General features: G+C 36.1%; 1 long non-coding RNA gene across 30 annotated transcripts in view; it reads right to left on the reverse strand.

Moving 5' to 3' along the window:
* The window catches only part of LOC104651773 (uncharacterized), a 229,964-nt gene that overhangs the window by 44,867 nt on the left and 165,710 nt on the right, over nucleotides 1-19,387 (reverse strand). For 22 of the 30 annotated variants that reach the window (XR_012516361.1, XR_012516343.1, XR_012516348.1 and 19 more), the window contains one exon: nucleotides 1,087-18,538. This is a non-coding gene — a long non-coding RNA (uncharacterized LOC104651773). The remainder of the gene's footprint in view (nucleotides 1-1,086; nucleotides 18,539-19,387) is intronic. The other 8 variants (XR_012516365.1, XR_012516362.1, XR_012516356.1 and 5 more) reach the window with 5 other exon arrangements.

Raw genomic sequence — 19,387 nt, forward strand, 5'->3', positions numbered from 1 at the left:
CATCATCTTAAATTATTATTGCTTTATTGTGAGAATATTAAAAATCCTCTCTCCTAGCTATTTGAAATATACAATGCATTTTGTAAGCTATCATCATCTATACAATAAAGTACCAGAACACATTCTTTTCATCAACTATACCATTGTACCCATTGACCAACCCTTTCCTGTCTCCCCCCACTTCCTATTTTCTCCCATCTCTGGTAACCACTATTCTACCCTCAAGTTATTTGGGATCATTTTTTTAAGAGTCCGCATATAAGTGAGATTATGTGATATTTGTCTTTCTGTATCTGGCTTATTTCACTTAATATAAAGCTCCAGACACATCTGTGTTGTTGACAAATGACAGAAATTTATTCCTTTTTATAGCCAAATAGTATTCCATTGTATATATGTACAATATCTTTTTTATGCATTCATCCATTGATGGACATTCAGGTTGATTTTATATATTGGCTACTGTGATTAGTGCTGCAGTAAACATGGCAGTGCACATATCTGTTTGCAATACTGATCTTACTTCCTTTAAATAAATAACCAGTAGTGGGATTGCTCGGTCATATGGTAGAACTATTTTTTGTGAAAGCCTCCATACTCTTTTCCGTAATGTCTATTCTAATTTACAATCTCACCAACAGTGTATAATTTCCCTTTTCCCTGTATCCTTACCAGCAATTTTTATTGTTTTGTCTTTTCAATAACAGCTTTTCTAACATGAGATAGCTCATTGTGGTTTCGATTTGCATTTCCCTGATTGTTAGTGAGAATGATATTAAGTATTTTAAAAAATATATAGCTGTTGACCATTTGTCAACAGCTTAACTTGTCTTATGCTTACTTAAAAAAAAAGAAAAAGAAAATATCAAATAAATTATAAAAGGGTATAGGTATATACAAGACAGGGAGTTAGAACTGAGAACTCTTAAAAAGCTGGTGCCTTAAGATGTTCCCAAGTTGATCATGTATAGTGGTTATCCAGGGCAGGAAACAGTTTCTGCCTATTATTTAAACACAATTGTTCTTATTTATGAAATAAGTAATATTGTCACTCATTTAATTAGGGGATAGAAAAGCTTTACTCACTGGTCCAGAGAAGCTGCAAGTAATCATACCTCTTCCTGGGATTTAGAAAAAGAAAAAAATAATGTCCAAGAAACCAGAACCAAAGTTTTGTTTGCAGGTTTGAAGTGACATTAACACTTCCCTCAGAACTTCAGCAGTAGCAATGTATTCCCAAACTCAGAAACACATATAGAACAGAGAGCACCAGAGGCCACCACAGAAGAGGAAATTATTATTAAAAATGAGCACACAATAAAAACAGTTTTTACATAAAATACTGAAGCACATGAAGATTAAGCTGATCCACAATAAAAAGGAATACAAATTACAATCTAAGAATTTGCGATTATTGAATATTCTGCACAGACTATGGCTCTGCTAATTACCTCTCCCAATTTTTATGTCCTCTTTGCTCAAATGAAAATCTTACACACTCTCTCTCTCTCTCTCTCTCTCTCTCTCTCTCTCTCTCTCTCTGAGTTAGTTGGGAAAATGTCTGCTTGCCATGTGATTAAGACTTTGAGCAAGCATGCTTTGTACATCTTCTATATCACTTCTTTGAAAAGAATTTGCTTACTCTGTAACACCTTCTTGTCTCTTCCCATAAGTCTTAACTAAGACATAGCATTGTGGAGTCAGCATGAATCCTTCCAGACATGCTAACAAGAGCAGCATCCTAGTGAATGGCAAAATGCCAGGAAGGAAGAAACTACATCCCTGACAACCTTGTGGAGAAAGATGTCTACTATCTTTGCCTGACCTATTATGTGAGCAAGAAATACAGTCTAATATTACCTGAAAAACTCTAATTTTGAGTCTTTTCCTAAAAGGAGCTTAACTATATCTTAACCAATACCAATATCCTTATTTTTCAAAAAATAACGTAGTGGGAGAGACTCTTGGTCAAACCCAGACATATTCTAATGGGAGAGACTCCTGGCAGACCACAGGCAGTCTAATGATAGACATAACTGAGCAACCTCAGCTATTCTAATGGGAGAGACTTTTGGCTGGCATCTTTGAGCTTCTGGGGAGGCCTCAGGAAGCTTACAATTAAGGCTGAAGGCAAAGGGGGAGTGAGGCATCTCACATGGCAGAGCAGGAGCAAGTGAGAGACACCCGCCCGACCACTGGCAATCTAATGATAGAGACATCTAACTTTCACTAATAATTGAAGCACCAAATAGCAACAAACAAATGTAACTTCAAAATAAGAAAATCTATTTTACTCTTCACTAATAAGAAGATAGAGGGGACATGATTTCTTTGGGGCATCACTGGGTAGGAACAATCTAAACTAGCAAAGGACAATGTCATGGTCTGTGAACAGATTCCTAGTGCCTCTTGTACTGTGGACATTTCAGTATAGACACCTGTATTTTCATTACAATTTGCTATCTAAGAAGTTAACAAGAAATCGAGAAGAACCAAAAGAGAAGATAACCAGGCATCCAGATATGTGTGCTAAATATCTATTTTTAATTGTCTCGAAGTAGATTTGGTAAAATAAGTCAGTTAATACTGAATGGCTAAAAACTTAAGGCATACATAATTTGCTGAATCACTGATTTACTTACTTTTCCTCATTTGGAAATAATTTAGTGACTGGAAATTTTCATTTTTAGAGGAAATGAGGCAAATGCCAGGAAATGTACAATCACTTGTATTAATTGAACAACCCTTTCCAGTGAGGTAGTTTCAGTGGAATCATAGGAACAACCATCACACAATTAAAATACTTTTTCTGGCAATTTTCATGTTAATCTTGAGGTGTTAAATTATAATATTTATTTTGAAACATAGAAACTGGAGAAGAAAGAGCCTAGTGGCTCAGACCTGATTATTATCAGCTTAAATAATGCCAAGTTCTAACCACCATCAGAGTTACATGGTGACCTCTCATGAGTCAAAGATATATTTGCTCATTTTTTTATTAAAGTATCAAATTAATTTTATGGTCTTTTCTCCCATTTTAACCTTTATTATCATTTTAATTATTGACCTTCCTTGGAAGCCCTATTACCATGCATAAGTCAAACCCATCAAATTAAATTATGTGTGCATTAGTCCATTCTCTCATTGCTATAAAGAAATAACTGAAATTGGGTAATTCATAAAGAAAAGAGGTTCAGTTGGCTCATGGTTCTGCAGGCTATACAGGAAGGTTGATGCTGGCATCTGCTCAGCTTTTGGGGAGGCATCAGGAAGCTTACTATCATGACTGAAGGCAAAAGGCGAGTGAGGCATCTCACATGGCGTAGCAGGAGCAAGTAAGAGAGAGTGGGGAGGTGCTACACACTTTTGAACAACCAAATCTCATGAGTATTCACTCACTAGCATGAAAAAAGCACCAAGGGGATTGTGCTAAACCATTTATGAAGGAATCACCCCTGTGATCCAATCACCTCCCACCAGGCCCCACCTCCAACCTTGGGGACTACAATTCTACATGAGATTTGGGCAGAAACACAGATCCAAACCATATTAATTTGTTTTCTGTTATTCAAATAATACAGTAATGTGTGGAGTAGCTTTAGGTTTCTGGATCTCTTCTGTTCTTCCACTCCTCCTTTTTACTTTTCCTTATACTCCTCCCTTAGAACAAGGAGGATGACGATGGGCTGGGTTATCTTTATTTCTCTTCAACACATCACAGTAACATCTTAGCAACTGTTGGAAAAATGTTCACTGCTTTAGACCCTTATGTGACCTACTTTATAGATTGTTTCAACATTGAATAATCCCCTTAGATTTGAGTTTGGCAGTGTTAAAGTCAGTAGGAATAATTTATATTCTCTCTACCTGTGAAAAGTAATGGAGACATTATGACTGGTAAATGAAAAAAATAAGAAAGATGCTGTAGCATTTGAAAAAAGTTCAGAAATTTTAATTAAGAAAGTAACGTGTACATATGTGTATGTGTATGTGATAAAAAAAAATTTAAAAAGGCAAAAGGAAAGGACAGGGTGATGGATTTAAAGGTTTGGGTTGCTCATATTGAGAAATGATTTTCAGGGTTTAGACTTTAAACGTTTGGAGTAGTGTATTCAAGCCTGTATTATCTTAAGCATTTATACCTTGATTCTGAAAATACTAATTAGATAGGTATCAGAAATGTAAAATCTTCAAATAACATAAGACTTAATGAAAGTAGCTTGGTAAATTAATCAAAAAGTGGTACACTACTATTTTATATGTATTGGGTGGAACTGGAATTCTATAGAAAGAATAACAAAAGAGAAGTGTTTCTTGCTAACCTGATCTTAGGCCATGAGAGACTTCATTGAAGAGGACTTTGAAATTTAGACCAAGATTAGGAGCAAACAAAGAAGGGCAAAGGCTTATTGATAAAACTTTATTAGGAAGTGTAAGCTCTGGGAAAGAGAAGTGAAGTGAAAGGAGATGGAAGCAGGAAACAACTAATAAAAGTTGGCCACGCCTTCCTGTTAAGCTATTTTCACAAAGGTCCTATGCATGATCTAAGGAGCAGAGGAGGAGAAAGGTAGATACTTTTCTATAGGTTCTTATCTGCCATTGGTCAAATTTCTGTAACTGGCTTGAATTTCTCCCAAGAAAATGAGTTTTTCTTTTCTATTGCATCATCAGGCTGCAGGTTTTCCAAACTTTTATTTTCTGCTTCCTCTTGAACACTTTGCTGCTCATAAATTTCTTCTGCCAGTTACCCTAAATAATCTTTCAAGTTCAAAGTTCCACAGGTCTCTAGAGTAGGGAGAAAATACTCCCAATCTCTTTGCTAAAGTGTAGCAAGTGTAACCTATACTCCAGCTTGCAACAAGTCCCTCATCTCTATCTGATGGACTTCATTTTTCATATCATTTTGATCAAAGCCATTAAACAGATCTCTAGAAAGTTCCAAGCTTTTCCATATCTTCCTTTCTTCTTCTGAGCCCTTCAAACTATTCCAACCTCTGCCTGTTACCCATTTCCAAAGTCACTTCCATATTTTTGAGTATCTTTATAGCAGCACCCTACTCTTGGTATCAATTTGCTGTATTTGTCTGTTCCCACACTGCAATGAAGAAATACCTGAGACTGGGCAATCTATAAAGAAAAGTGGTTTAGTTGACTCCCAGTTTGGAATTACTGAGCAGGCCTCAGGAAACTTACAAATATGGTTGAAGGCATCTCTTCACAGGGCAGTGGGAAAGAGAATGAATGCAAGCAGGGGAAATTCTAGATGCTTATAAAACCATAAGATCTCTTGAAACTCACTATCATGAGAACAGCATGGGGGAAACTGCCCCTATCATCTGATTATTTCCACTTGATCCCACCCTTGACACATGGGGATTATTATAATTCAAAGTGAGATTTGGGTGGGGACACAGAGTCAAACTTTATCAGTGCTATACATTAGATTTCCAAAATGTACTCATCCTGTTTAAATGAAACTTTATATTCTTTAATCAGTATCTTCCTATTTCCTTCTAGGTTCTGGTAAAAACCATTATATTCTGTGCTTCTATGAGTTTAACGTTTTTTAAGATTCTGCTTATAAGTGAGATTATATAGTTTTGTATTTCTGTGCCTCATATATTTCACTTAATTTCCTCCAGATTCATCCATGTTGTTAGAAATGACAGAATTTCCTTCTTTATTAAAGCTGAATAATATTCCATTCTCTCTTGTGATAAATATGCAAATACATTACTTTAGCCATTTATTCTTCAATGAATATTTATTTCATTACTTGACCATTGTGAATAATGCTACAATAAACATAGCAGAGTAGACATCTTTTTATCATAGTAATTTCATTGCCTTTGGGTGTATACCCAGAAGTGAGATTGCTAAGTCATAAAACAAGTTCTATTTTTAGTATTTCTTTTAGGAACCTCCATGCTGTTTTGCATAATGGCTATACCAATTTACTATCCAATAGTGTGCAGAGGTACCCTTTTTTCCCACATCTTTACTAACACATAGTATCTTTCATCTTTTTGATGTCAGCTATTTTAAATGGTGTGAGGTAATATATGATTTAAGTTTTTATTTGCACTTTCCTGATAAGTGAGATGGAGCATTTTTCATATCCCTATTGGACAGAATAGGTATGTTCTGAATAGATTTTTCTACTTTTGTGAAAAATGCTATTGGAATTTTGATAAGGTATTGCATTGAATTGCTAAATCATTTTAGATAGTATAAATATATCAGCAATTATAATTGTTCCAGGCAATAAACATGGCATATTTTTCCATCTGTTTGTGTCTACTTCAATTTCTTGCATCAGTGTTTCATAGTGTTTAGTTTACAGATCTCACCTTACTGGTTATGTTTATTCATAAATATTTTATTTGTATGCCATTGTATGTATATCATTTTCCTAATTTCTTTTCATAAATTTATTCTTTCATTTTTACATAGTTCAATGTTAGCATGTAGAAACAACTGATTTTTGTATGTTGATTTTCTGCAACTTAATACGTTTATTAGTTTGAACAGTTTTTATTGGAGTCTTTATGGTTTTAGAAATATGAAATCATGGAACCTGCAAATGTAAACAATCTTGCTTCTCCCTTTCCAATTTGGATGGCTTTCATTTCTTTTCCTTTTCTTACTCTGTGATGTTATTTTATTGCATGTACCCTCCAAATCTCATATTGAAATGTGATCCATAAAATAAGATGTGGAGACTGGTGGGAGACATTTTGGTCATGGGAATGGATCCCATGCTGATAATTTTTTGGCAGTTACTTAAATGGTACTTTTCTCTTGCCATTAACAAAAATTGTTTGTCTTTGATTTTTGAGAATTGATTTTAATGTATCTTGGTGAAGGCCCCTGTATATTTATCCTGTTTCACTTCTTTGAGTTTTATTGATCTGGATGTTCATTATTTTTCTTATAGTTGGAACATTATCTTTTATTATTTCCTGAAATAGCCTTTCTGCACCTCTTTCTCTTTCTCTGCTTCCTTTCTGAGGATTCCATAACATGTATATTGGATCACTTGATGATATTCTATAAGTGTCATAAAATATTTTTACTCTAGTTTCTTTTCTTTTCATTCTACTGACTGTGTAATTTACAATGACCTGTCTTCAAGTTATTGCATTATTTCTTTTGTTTGATGAAGTCTGTTGTTGGTGACCTGTATAGAATATTTTAATTGTTTGTAATTCAGCTCCATAATGTATATATATATTTTTTTCTTTTCTTTTCTTTTTTTGAATTTCTATTTCTTTCTAGAACTTCTTATTTTGTTCAAGTAGTTTTCCTCATTTTACTTGGTTGGTTATGTTAGTTTGTAGCTCACTGAGTTCTTTAAAATGAATATTTTGAATTTTTTGTCAGAGTTTTCAGATTTTCATATTTTAGGGTTAGATACTAGTGCAATATTTTTTAACGGCCTTGTATTATAATCTGACTTTGGCAGCAAAACTGTTTACCAGTCAACCTGTTCAGATATTCTGGACAGGCTGAATAATAGGGTCCAACATTGAATTTGTTTCTGAAGTCCTTGGGTAGGCTGGGTCAGAGTCTGAATATTTTGAGTTTGTACTGAAGCCTGGGTCCATGGGGACCAGCCTGAAGCCTGAATCTACGGGGACCAACTTGCTGTTGGAGCCGGTGTTGAGACTAAGTTGATAGTGACGGGCCTAGCATTGGGGTGGGCCTGGAGCAGGCGTCCCCAAACTTTTTATACAGGGGGCCAGTTCACTGTCCCTCAGACCGTTGGAGGGCCACCACATACTGTGCTCCTCTCACTGACCACCAATGAAAGAGGTGCCCCTTCCTGACGTGCAGCGGGGGGCCCGATAAATGGCCTCAGGGGGCCACATGTGGACCATGGGCCGTAGTTTGGGGACGCGTGGCCCCGGAGTCTAAGTCTGCAGAGTTGGCCGTGGTCTGGGGCTTGCAAGGAGCACCTTGAAACTTGGGTCCTCAGGGATGTGCCTAGAGCCTCAGTTCATGGGTACCATCTGGTTCTGGGTCTCCTGGGGCAGACCAAGATCCTGGGTCTGCCAGAGCTTGTGTCTTTAGGGACTAGCCTGAAGCTTGGGATTACAAGGGATGGCCAGGTGTTGGGGCAGATCTTGAGCTTGGGTCTGTATGGGCTGCTCTGGTATTTGGGTACACTGGGGTGGGCCTGATGCTGAGGTCTTCGGTGTGTTGGATGCTGACTTTACTCCCCCATCCCAAGTAGAGGGTATCTCTCTATATGTTGTGATGTGCAACTTGAGGGAGGAGTTATGTGAGTAATGTAAAACTGAGCTTTCTACCCTGCTCAGTATATCTTTTCTCACTTCTTTGCTTCACCCGGGGCCTGTAATCTCTCACTTGGATTCTCTAGCTTTTGTGAAGGTATTTTCAGATGTAGATGGTTGTTCAAATTGATGTTCTTTGAAGGAATGAGCACTGGAGACTCCTATTCTGCAATCTTGTGAATGGCTAGGCTTCTGACAAAGTCTTGACAAAGAAATTAATTCTAAACACTACACTAAAGATAAAGCCATGGGGACTCTTGTTGAATTATTTAAAACTTTTTATTTCGAGTATACAAATTGTCGTATGACACACTATACTAAAATATATCAATTTTAAATTTATTTTTAAAATTTGCTTAGCTTATTTCTGTGCATGAAAAGTTAACTACATATCTTTTAATTCATTTTAAATGTTTTTTTTGTAATTATCTTGTACTGATCTGGAATTTGCTGTTTTGATATACACACAGCCTGCCTTTTTTGAAAATATGCATATGATAAAGGAAGTGGTGGGCTCCATTTAAATATTTGTTGACAGTTTTTAAAATGTATTGTACATATGTATTTTCTTGAACAGTCTAATGTGATTTGAAGTCATAAAAATTACCTTAGTTATATGAAGTCACACCTATATTCATAACTTGATTCCTTAATAATTATTGCTTAATTTATGATCTTGGTTTGCAGCAAAAATGAAAAAAAATTCAGTTAAGCTTTATGAGATTAAGTGTAAAACTAGGTTTGGTGACCTTTATCATGTTCCATGCAGTTTAACTCTATTTACCTGTGAATACGCAATCCTCCAAAAAAATACAGTAAACACTGAATAAATATTATCAGTTATTATGTATCAATCTCTATTTTGCTAATTGCTTTTTATGTACAAAATTGCACATATTTAATGTATACATCCCTGAGTTTGGACATATATATACATATACATATTTTATATATATGTATACATGTATATATGTGTATATATATGTATATATGTGTGTGTCTATATATATACATATATATATGATACTGTCAAAAAACTCAATGTACTAAACACCTCTATTGCCTCCAAACATATCTATTCCCTGTTGTGTTCATTTGTGTATATGTGTATGTGTGTGTGTTTGTGATAAGACCATTTAACATTAGATCTATCCTCTACTGTGTATTTTTATTTTTATTCTTTTATGAGACAGGGTCTAGTCGTGTCACCCAGGCTGGAGTTCAGTGATGTGATCATGGCTCACTGCAGCCTCCACCTGCCAAGGGCAAGTGATCCTTCCACCTCAGCCTCCTAACTGGCTACAGCTAATGCCACCATGCCCAACTAGAAATGGGGTTATACTATGTTGCCCAGGCGTCTCACATTCCTGGCCTCAAGTGATCCTCCTGCCTCATCCTCCCAAAATGTTAGAATTACTAGATGTGAGCCACTGCGCCTGGTCCTCTCAGTAGAGGAGTCTAAGTCTGCAGAGTTGGCCGTGGTCTGGGGCTTGCAAGGAGCACCTCGAAACTTGGGTCCTCAGGGATGTGCCTGGAGCCTCAGTTCATGGGTAGCATCTGGTTCTGGGTCTCCTGGGGCAGACCAGGAGTGTATATGTGGCACAGCAGAACTTACTTACTTATGTTGCATAATAGATCTTTATATTCATTGAGCAACAATGTGCTACTACCCACTCAGTTCATGGCACCTGACAATCACAATTCCATTCTCTGCTTCCATGAGTATTTCTTGTTTAAGTAACTTATATAAGGAGAATCACAGGTTTTGTTCTTCTGTTACTGATTGCTTCCCGATTGCTTTTGAATAGATAATCTCATTTATACCCACCAAAGAGCTGTGAGTTTGGTCCTATCATTATTTCCATTTTTCAGATGAGGAAATGGGAATAAAAAGTTAGGCTACGTTTCTTCAAGTGAGATAGCTATTTCACCTCCAAACCTGTCTGCTTAAACAGTTACACTGACTGAACCAAATATGGGCAAGGTCCTGCCTTATTATCACCAAAATACCCGGACAGAATGAAAAGAGCATAGTTTTAGTTGCTGACAGACATCAGTTTGTTTCCTAGTCTTAAACAATGTATTTATTTAATTTCTCACATTTCAGTTTCCTAATCTGTAAACTGTAGAATTATGAAGAGGACCACAAAAAACGGCTGTGGGCTAAGAATATTTTGTAAATACAGAAGTTTTTGTATTATCAATTATAACACAATATTAATTATTACTTTTTTTTGGTTTGGGATATTAGGGTAAACGATGAGTCACTGCAGGAAAAGCAAATTAGATGTGGATTAAGAAAATAAAATTTTCAATGCAATGGAAAACCCATTTTACTTTGTAGTTCATAAAAATGCTAAGGTTTCCCAAAAGTGCATTGAAGTATGGACAGAATAATGACTTCCTCAGTTACCCAGATTATCTTTAACAAAGTCAACGAGTAAATTTCTGAAAACTGAAAAAGGTTTGGTTTTCACAATGCTGAATTAGCTATTTGACTTTCTTTATTCTCCATTGAATAAGAACTATTTGACCGTTTGTATTGATTGTGTCTGTATCATTTAATCACAGCTATTTCTACTATTCAAATCACCAAATTGTCCTGACATGCCAAGAAAGATTTTTTACTGTCACCGGAGCCAAAATAAAAATCCATGTTAAATACAGATAATCAAGCTTGCAAAACAACTTCTAGATTCTAGGTAGCCAGAGATATACAGTCTTCAATACTTGCAAAGTTGTAATGCAGGATATTTTGTATTTGAGACCTTGTATCTTAAAAAATGTGTCCCCAATATGACACTTTTCTCCAAAAAGGATGAAAAGTGTAGGACAATTTTTTTCTTCTACAAAGAAGAGTGTCAGGCACCTGTTGTCATATTCCTAAATTCACCAATAATTTTCATCTTTAGTGTCAATTTCCTCAATTCCAATCTTCCTGGAAATCTTGCCGATTTACTACTTTCCCTTCTTATAATTTGCTACCATTGTACTCACTTACCTCCTCAAGCTCCTATTCATGAATGGCTCTATAAAACTGGCCAAAGAACTATAGTTAATGGTGGATATAAATAATAATGTGAAAAATGATCATGATTTTTAAAATCAACCGAAAGATTAATAATTATGTCTAAATCATTTCTTCTTAACTATAAATTGTGTAGATAATACATTCATATTACTTTATTATATGAAATACTGAAATTGATAGGTTACATGTTAATATGACATGAATATTCATAAATATAGTCTATATCTCCTTTTAAAATGTGATTCATTTAAAATTAAAATATCTCATTTTAATATATTTTGAACACATTGAAAATTCTCAATTGATGCCATTTCAATTTTGCATGTATTTTTTTATTTTTTGAGCTCTATTGGAGAATTCTGTCCTGTAAAAATGACTATGTATACAAGCGTTATTAGATTGTCATTTTTCTTAAATAGAATTCATGAAAACTCTCTTTGGAAATATTTGAAAATTGTTAAATTTAATATATATTTATTACATCACTAAATTGTATCATAGACCAATAGTTTTTAATTATTGCTGAATATCAGTATCATCTGAGGACATGTTAAAAACACAAAAATCTGAGCCCTGTTTTGCATTGCTGCTATCCAAGATGCAAAATAATCTCTCTGCCTGAGCCATGGAGATTTCGTTCTACCACTCTTAAAGCAATTATTTCTCTTACCTTATTATTTGTGAAGAAACCTAGAATTTTTTATATTTATACTGTTAAATGGTCACAACATTTCAAAAGCCATAGAACAGTTATGCTTCATATGCGAACTTTATAATTCAACGAAAAGGCAGTGTTTATTAGCTATTTCAAACATCTCTGAAAAGTTCTCAATTCTTGTCACTGAAACTTGTAAGCAACTGAGCAGCTTCTGTCTGTATCTGTTTATCCTCTTCTGTGTGTACTGGATAGTCCCTGGCTTTCGTTAGCCAGAGAGCAGCAAGCTTTTTGTAGACAACTAAATATGTAATATGAAATAATGCCTGTTCAATAAAATTTCCGGCATCAATATTTTATGTAACATAGATTCCATGTGATTCTGACATTAAAGATAATTTGGAAATTACCAGTATAGGAAAAGTATCCTGTAAAAAGTTTATTACTATATGGAAGCTTCAATTAGCTTGCCAGTAATATTTTACAAATGTCTGAAGTGCATATAAGATATCCTTTTCAATGGTCATTGAGGTTTTAGATTTTATGCTTCATTAAATGTCTTAGGTAGAGGCAATGTATACCATTTTTGTCTATATGCTTATATAGTAGAAGGTGGTAGAGAGTGTAATCATCTCTATTTCTTCTCCTCTTCCTACATCTACAGTATTTGCCCTGTGACTTTGCATTTCCTCCCACAAAAGGTTAAGAATATGTCTGTATCCTGGAAATGGGGGTAGTCCTGAGGAGGGGCCAGAGGACATAGGTTACAAGCCTTATAGAGCTGAGGATTATCCCTTAGAGAAAAGAAAACTTGTACATAGGGGACCTCAATCCATTTATCTTCCCTCTTATAGAAAAGATCTAATTGTAGAAGGGTGCTATGATTGATACTTCCGTCAGGGGGCCAGGTTTCTCCAGTTGGCAGATGGTATTGCAGGCATGCTATTTGGCAGAAAACAATGAGCCGCTTCTTTTTCAAAGATTATGGGTCATACTGTTCCCAGTTATCCAGGATATACTTTAACGGTGATTTTGCCTTGGGAAGAGTAGCACCCATCTGAAATTGAACACAGGAATGCCCACATCCCTGGTTATTCCTTGCAAGTGCTAGCCCTGGGGAATCCCCCAGTTATACAGCACCTTGCAGTTTTCCCTGTGCCCCACGTACTGGGTTTAATCACTCTTGGTGGTGTCATTGGCACACCCTCACTTTCTAATATCCTTTTTGGCCACCTTAACGACATAAGGACTGCCAGGCTTAGTGGCCTTGTACCAGCGTGTCCTTGAACTAGGCCAGTAAGGCCTGGGCGATGGGTGCCAATATTCCCTAGCAAGAGTTCAATTAACATAGGCCTGACCGTAAAACTGCCCTAGGAGAGCAAACTCCTTGAGAAGAGCCTCTAAGCATATCAATCTTAAAGAAGGTAATGGCTGGCCACATCGCCGAGGTCAGAACAATGCCCTCTGGACCGTGCCTTCTCCCCCATCCCACTTTCCATCATAGGAATATGCCCTTAGAGTTGTGGAGCCTGTAATTAACTACTTGAGCCCCGGACTTACTCTGATTATGGTATTCCAGATGGAGAAGTTCTGCCATATGAAGAGCCAGTCCTAGGCAAGACAAATTTTATGTTATTGGATTCTTGCACCATTCAATTGGATTGGGAAATTTTGGGTGACAAAAACCAAAATGTCCTACAGCCTCCAGAAGCCACTAATAGACTCTGGCTCCTTTAGGACATAACCTAGCACAGTGGACTAAGGGAACTGCCCTTGTGTATTTATATTGTAGGATGTCCTTATAGGCATAAGCCTGTGGGCACCATGGTCAAGGGTCCCTGGACTACCACCCCAAGAGCCACAGAGTCATAGCAAGAAGGTATAATAGCTTCATGTATAGGAAATATCTTAGAGGAAAGAGCCAGGAAGAAGTTTGCCTCATGGATCTCTGAACCCAGGAGGTTGGGATTCGAAAGGCTGGGCGTGGCTAGCATAGGCAGGTTTTTCTTGGGAGGTCTAAGCAAGGCCACACCCTCAACCAGACTGAACCAGGAGTTTAGTATTGCTGCCCTTTCCTCCTACCAATCCTTTGGAAACTAAGGGGACCACTAACGAGAAAATGTTCCTCATAAAGCATGGGTCTAAAATTCTGCAGCTATTGGAAGCAATACACTTGCCAGAGGCTGTAGCCATGATCCATTATAGAGGGCATCAAAGGACTTAATCTTTATAGCACAAGGGAGCAAAAAGGCTAATAAGAAAGCCAAAGCTTTCAGTGTGCAATCTGAACAAATCTTAGGACTGCTTCCCTTTTATGATTCCCTAATAGAACCTGAACACACATCACAGAAAAAACAGTTAATAAAGAAGCAAGGAGGACAAAAATAAGGATTCTGATGATGTAAGGAATCAAAAGTATATCTCCCTTTAACAGCTCGATAAAAAGTTACAAAAACTCTGCATAACTCTTTCCATGTGGGGAGGAGGTCACTCTTGCTATGGTAAACATGCCCTTCATTGGGCCTAACTTGGCTTTGGCAGTTAAGCAGGTCTGCCAAGCCTGCTGAGTGTGTGTATTCAACGATCCAGGAAGCAAAAATACCCTATCTAATAGAATCAGTTCAGAGAAGGGGACTCTACCCAGGAGAAGGGTAGGTTCCAGTTGCCACAGGCATAGGATCAGGTGGAAGCTCTGTGTTTCAGGTCTCAGACTTCAGATATTGCAGACCTAACCCTGGAAAAATGGATCCAACTTTGGCTGGGGAAGGCATGGCCAGCACCACTGAAAAACATCCCTTCCATTCGGGTTGTAGTTGTTGAACAGGTGACCACCCTTTCTGTGTTTTAACAAGTGCTTTCTCTCCTGGCCTGATCTTGGGTTGCTGGTTATTTTCTGGTGTGGAGAGTCATTGAGTTCCAAACTCCTGCAAACTCTGCTGAAACTGTCCCAAGTTAACTAGATATTCTGTTAGACTGGCAATTTCTGGAGCAGTACTGAGATCATTAAAGATGGTCTCGTATAACATTTTATAGGGACTCATATTACTTTTTGCTCTTGGAAAATTATAGACCCTTAAGAGCTATGAGCAGTAAGCTGACCCAAGTCTCTGATGTTTCCTGATAAAGCTTAGCTAATGCCATTTTAAATTCTGAATAGTCCTTTCTGCTTTCCCAGATGATGGAGGTCCCTGTGCTGAATTTAAATACTATTTGATTCCAAGAGCCTTAGTAATCCCTTGAGTCTTAAGAAGGGCCATTATCATTCTGGAGTTTTGGGGGTTACCCAAACTGGGTGCTTATCTCCTTTAAGAGAAACTTTGTAACTTCATTAGCATTCTCTGTTCTGGTAGGTTAAGTTTTGACACAGCTAGTAAAGGTGTCCATTAATACTAGCAAAAACTTTTATCCTCTGCAAGCTGGCACATGGGTAAAGTCCAGTTGCCAGTGAACGTGTGGAAGACCCTGGAGTACCTGTTTAAAAGATGGTCAAAAGATAAGTAAATGCCTACCAACTCCGTTTGGGGTCTTTGTTGCATAGTTACTTTAAAAATATAAAAATAGCTACTATTATCCAGCTTATAGTTTAATTGCCTTCTCCTGAATGGATGGAATCACTTTCTTTGTGATAATTAAGCAAAACATTTTAATTCATTTTCGTAACAATCATTCCTGACTGTATAGGTATCCAAACCCTAAAGTTCCTGTTCAAAAAGCAAAATAACAGGAAAGTATTTTTGGCCCCACAATGATCTGCCAAGGTCTGCATATACTGGAAATGAATGAATTATGGAAATTTATTAAGAACTTTTTACACGTAGACTGCGAAATACCACCAGTTTAGGTTTGGCAAAGGACTGTTTATACTGCCATCCAATCCCAGTCTGATCTTGGGTCCCTAAAAAAATGACCTATCACTCCAACTACAAGGGGGGAACCCCCTTAAGGAAACTTGATGACTTATATGACTGCAAAATCGTGGAAATGACAAAGGTTACAAGACAAAAAGTAAACCTTCATTACTATCAAAGCAACTTTTCTGGGGGTGCGTCCCCTCAAAACCATTTGGGACCATGATTGTAAGTTTCCTCAGGCCTCTCTATGCAAAACTGTGAGTTAATTAAACCTCTTTTCTTTGTAAATTACCCAATTATAGGTATTTCCTCATAGCAGTATGAGAAAGCACTAATACACAAGCCATTTCATACATCTACTAAGTATCCTTTTCTTTCTTTATCAATTTGTCTCAACAAATACAGCACGATTTGGACACAACAAGTATTCAGTAAAAGTTATTAGCTTGCACTTGGTATTAGTCAGTGTTCTCTAGAGAAACAGAGCTTATATATATATAGAGAGAGAGTTTCTTAAGAAATATTAACTTACATGAACCCAAGGTCCCACAAGAGGCCATCAGCAAGATGAGCAAGGAATCCAGTTCAAGTCCCAAGGCTGAAGAACTTGGAATCCAATGTTTGAGGGCAGGAAGCATCCAGCATGGAAGAAAGATAAAGGCTAAGCCAGTCCAGCCATTTAACGTATTTTTTTTCTTCCTGCTTTATATTCTGGCTATGCTGGCAGCTGATTATATTGTGCCCACCCAGATTAAGGGTGGGTCTGTCTTTCCAAGTCCATTGACTCAAATGTTAATTCCATTTGGCAACACCCTCACAGACATACACATGACCAATACTTTGCATCCTTCAGACCAATCAAGTTAACCATCACACACTAATTTCCAAAAAGATGCTCAGGTTAAATTTAAGCATACCCTAGTGCTGGGCACCACTTTAGTAAACTTTCTTCCAGAGATTTAGCTATTTCAGCAAAGAACATAGTAGGTGAGAGTATCTCTAGTATCTATTTGACAAAATAGAAATATTCCAGTGATAGCTCTTCAGTCAAGATAAAACAGTGTATCTTGAATAAAACTTTTTTTTTTCTTTTCTGGAGTACTGCATGTCCATGTGTGTTTGCTGGTAAATAACTCCCCAAATGTCCGTTTTGAGATGTTGATGGTGGGCCTGTATTTATCTGCAAGTGTGTTTATGTAGGTGTCTCTTCAGAAATATGTCTGAACTGGTCAATTTGTTGAAAAGACAGTGAAAGAAACCTAAATGTTCACAAATATTTTCTATGACATCAGTAAATTTCACTGCTTTCTAAATTTAATAAAATGTCATCTTGCATATTTTTGAAAGAACATTTAAAGAAACAAATGTGATTAAATCTATACATATTTGGTTAAATTCCAGAAGAATATTCCAATTGAAAATATGATTCCAATTATGTGTCTCAAGCATTAGACATGAGAAAAATGTTTATAATATAATTGAAAGCAGATATTCTAAGTTATGAAGAACCCATTAAATGCAGATATAAATACTAGATAAAGTTGCATTTCCTAAAGTTATCTTCTGTGTAACTTTTAGCTTGAAGATATTCACCAGCATGGTTAAAACTATGCACATGGGACCGGGCACGGTGGCTCAGGCCTGTAATCCCAGCACTTTGGGAGGCTGAGGTGGGTGGATCACAAGGTCAGGAGTTCGAGACCAGCCTGGCCAAAATGTTGAAACCCCGTCTCTACTAAAAATACAAAAATTAGCTGGGCGCGGTGGCACGCACCTGTAATCCCAGCTACTCAGGAGGCTGAGGCAGGGGAATTGCTTGAACCTGGGAGGTGGAGGTTGCAGTGAGCCGAGATCGTGCCATAGCACTCCAGCCTGGGTGACAGAGTGAAACTCTGTCTCAAAAACTATGCACATGTATTTGATGAATGAAATTGTTGTAAATCTAGATATTTTAGATAAAATAATTATGTATATATTAAAATAGTGATAAGTGAATTAAAATTCACTTATCCTCTATTGCAATTATTTAAAATTTCAGACCATATTAGAAATAATTTTTCTAGATGAAATTTATAAAAATGATAAAAATATTTCAGTAAGGTTTTTTTTTTTTTCACAGCCCATGGAGATCTCCCATTTGCCCTCTTGTGAAAATATATTGCTAAATAAACATATTTAATGATATAGAGGGAAAGTGAAAAATCATATTAAAAGTTGTCAATTTTAAAAACTATTTTACATTTGTTTTCAACCTTCTTTATGTGTTATTTGTCTTACTGATTTATTTAAATGATCACTTTGAATAAAATGAACATGAATTTGTGTATTCACAGCAAATACCTATAAAGTTATATTTATGTTTTTAAATACTTGGTTAACTAAGTGATAAAAGTTTTTGATCAAAGTTCCCAAGTATTTCGTCCTCTAATACACTTACATATCCATTACTATCTTAAAGATAGAATCATATAACACCTCAGATATCAGGGTGTCACCAGAGTGCATCAGCAGTTTTATAAATGTCAACTCTTGATTATTACATGTGAAAGTGCAGCAGCACAGTAAAACATCGAACTGGCCTTTTGGCAATCACTGGAGTATTACATTTTAAAGGTCAGATGTACATGATTACTTTACCTGTGCCACTTTGTCTGGAGGAGAATAGCTGAATCACTCACAACTTGTTCACATTTCCCTTAATACTCTAAAACATAAGACAAAAAATAGGGAAATATAAAGTAAAAATTCAAGGTAAAATGGAAAATAAGTATTTGTGTTTTACACAAATGAATGTTTGCAGTTAAAAATCAGAGATAATATAATTTGTCTTTCATTAGAGTAAATATATGATAGAGCTTTCAGATCTAATGTATTTATCTTAAATAACTAGGAGTAAAATGACATAATTATTCTATATCTTATTCTATATCTACTTATTTTCTACATATATTTTGACTTGTAAAGAATTTTATTTGATCAATTTAAACTTTATCAGCTCTCAACCTGTTTCAATTCTTCTTCAAACAAAAATCTTGAAGGTAAATTTAGAGATTTCCTTAACAGCTATGAAAACATTAATTCACTAATTATGAGCATGTGACACATACATTCTTTGGGCATATATTTGCATACACAACATTCTAACTTAATATTGCGGTGAAATACTTCCATATCAGTTTTGTAAAGCTTCTTGAGAATCAATAGCATTACCTATGAATATTTCTCATTTACACGATGTAAGGTAGAATACAATGACTTTAATCTGACACTAATACGCAGAACCCAGAGTAAGCAGACAAGCAGAAGCATATCCCCAGGTACTTACATGACTCATCAAAGTTAGAGCTGTTTTTTTTTTTTCTTTCTTTTTTTCTGGACTCTCTTAGGGCATACACAGTGTAAAATTTACATAATTTTTAGATATTATTTTCCCAAAAAACAAGCCAAAATTAAAAAAAAAAATCTGAGATTTTAAAAGAAATGTAGTTAGTAAAAATTATTGTATCATAAATATATTAGAACAAAATATAGACTAGATGAATGACTTATCCAA

The sequence above is a fragment of the Saimiri boliviensis genome, chromosome 2, assembly GCF_048565385.1.
Source record: "Saimiri boliviensis isolate mSaiBol1 chromosome 2, mSaiBol1.pri, whole genome shotgun sequence".
Classification (NCBI taxonomy): domain Eukaryota; kingdom Metazoa; phylum Chordata; class Mammalia; order Primates; family Cebidae; genus Saimiri; species Saimiri boliviensis.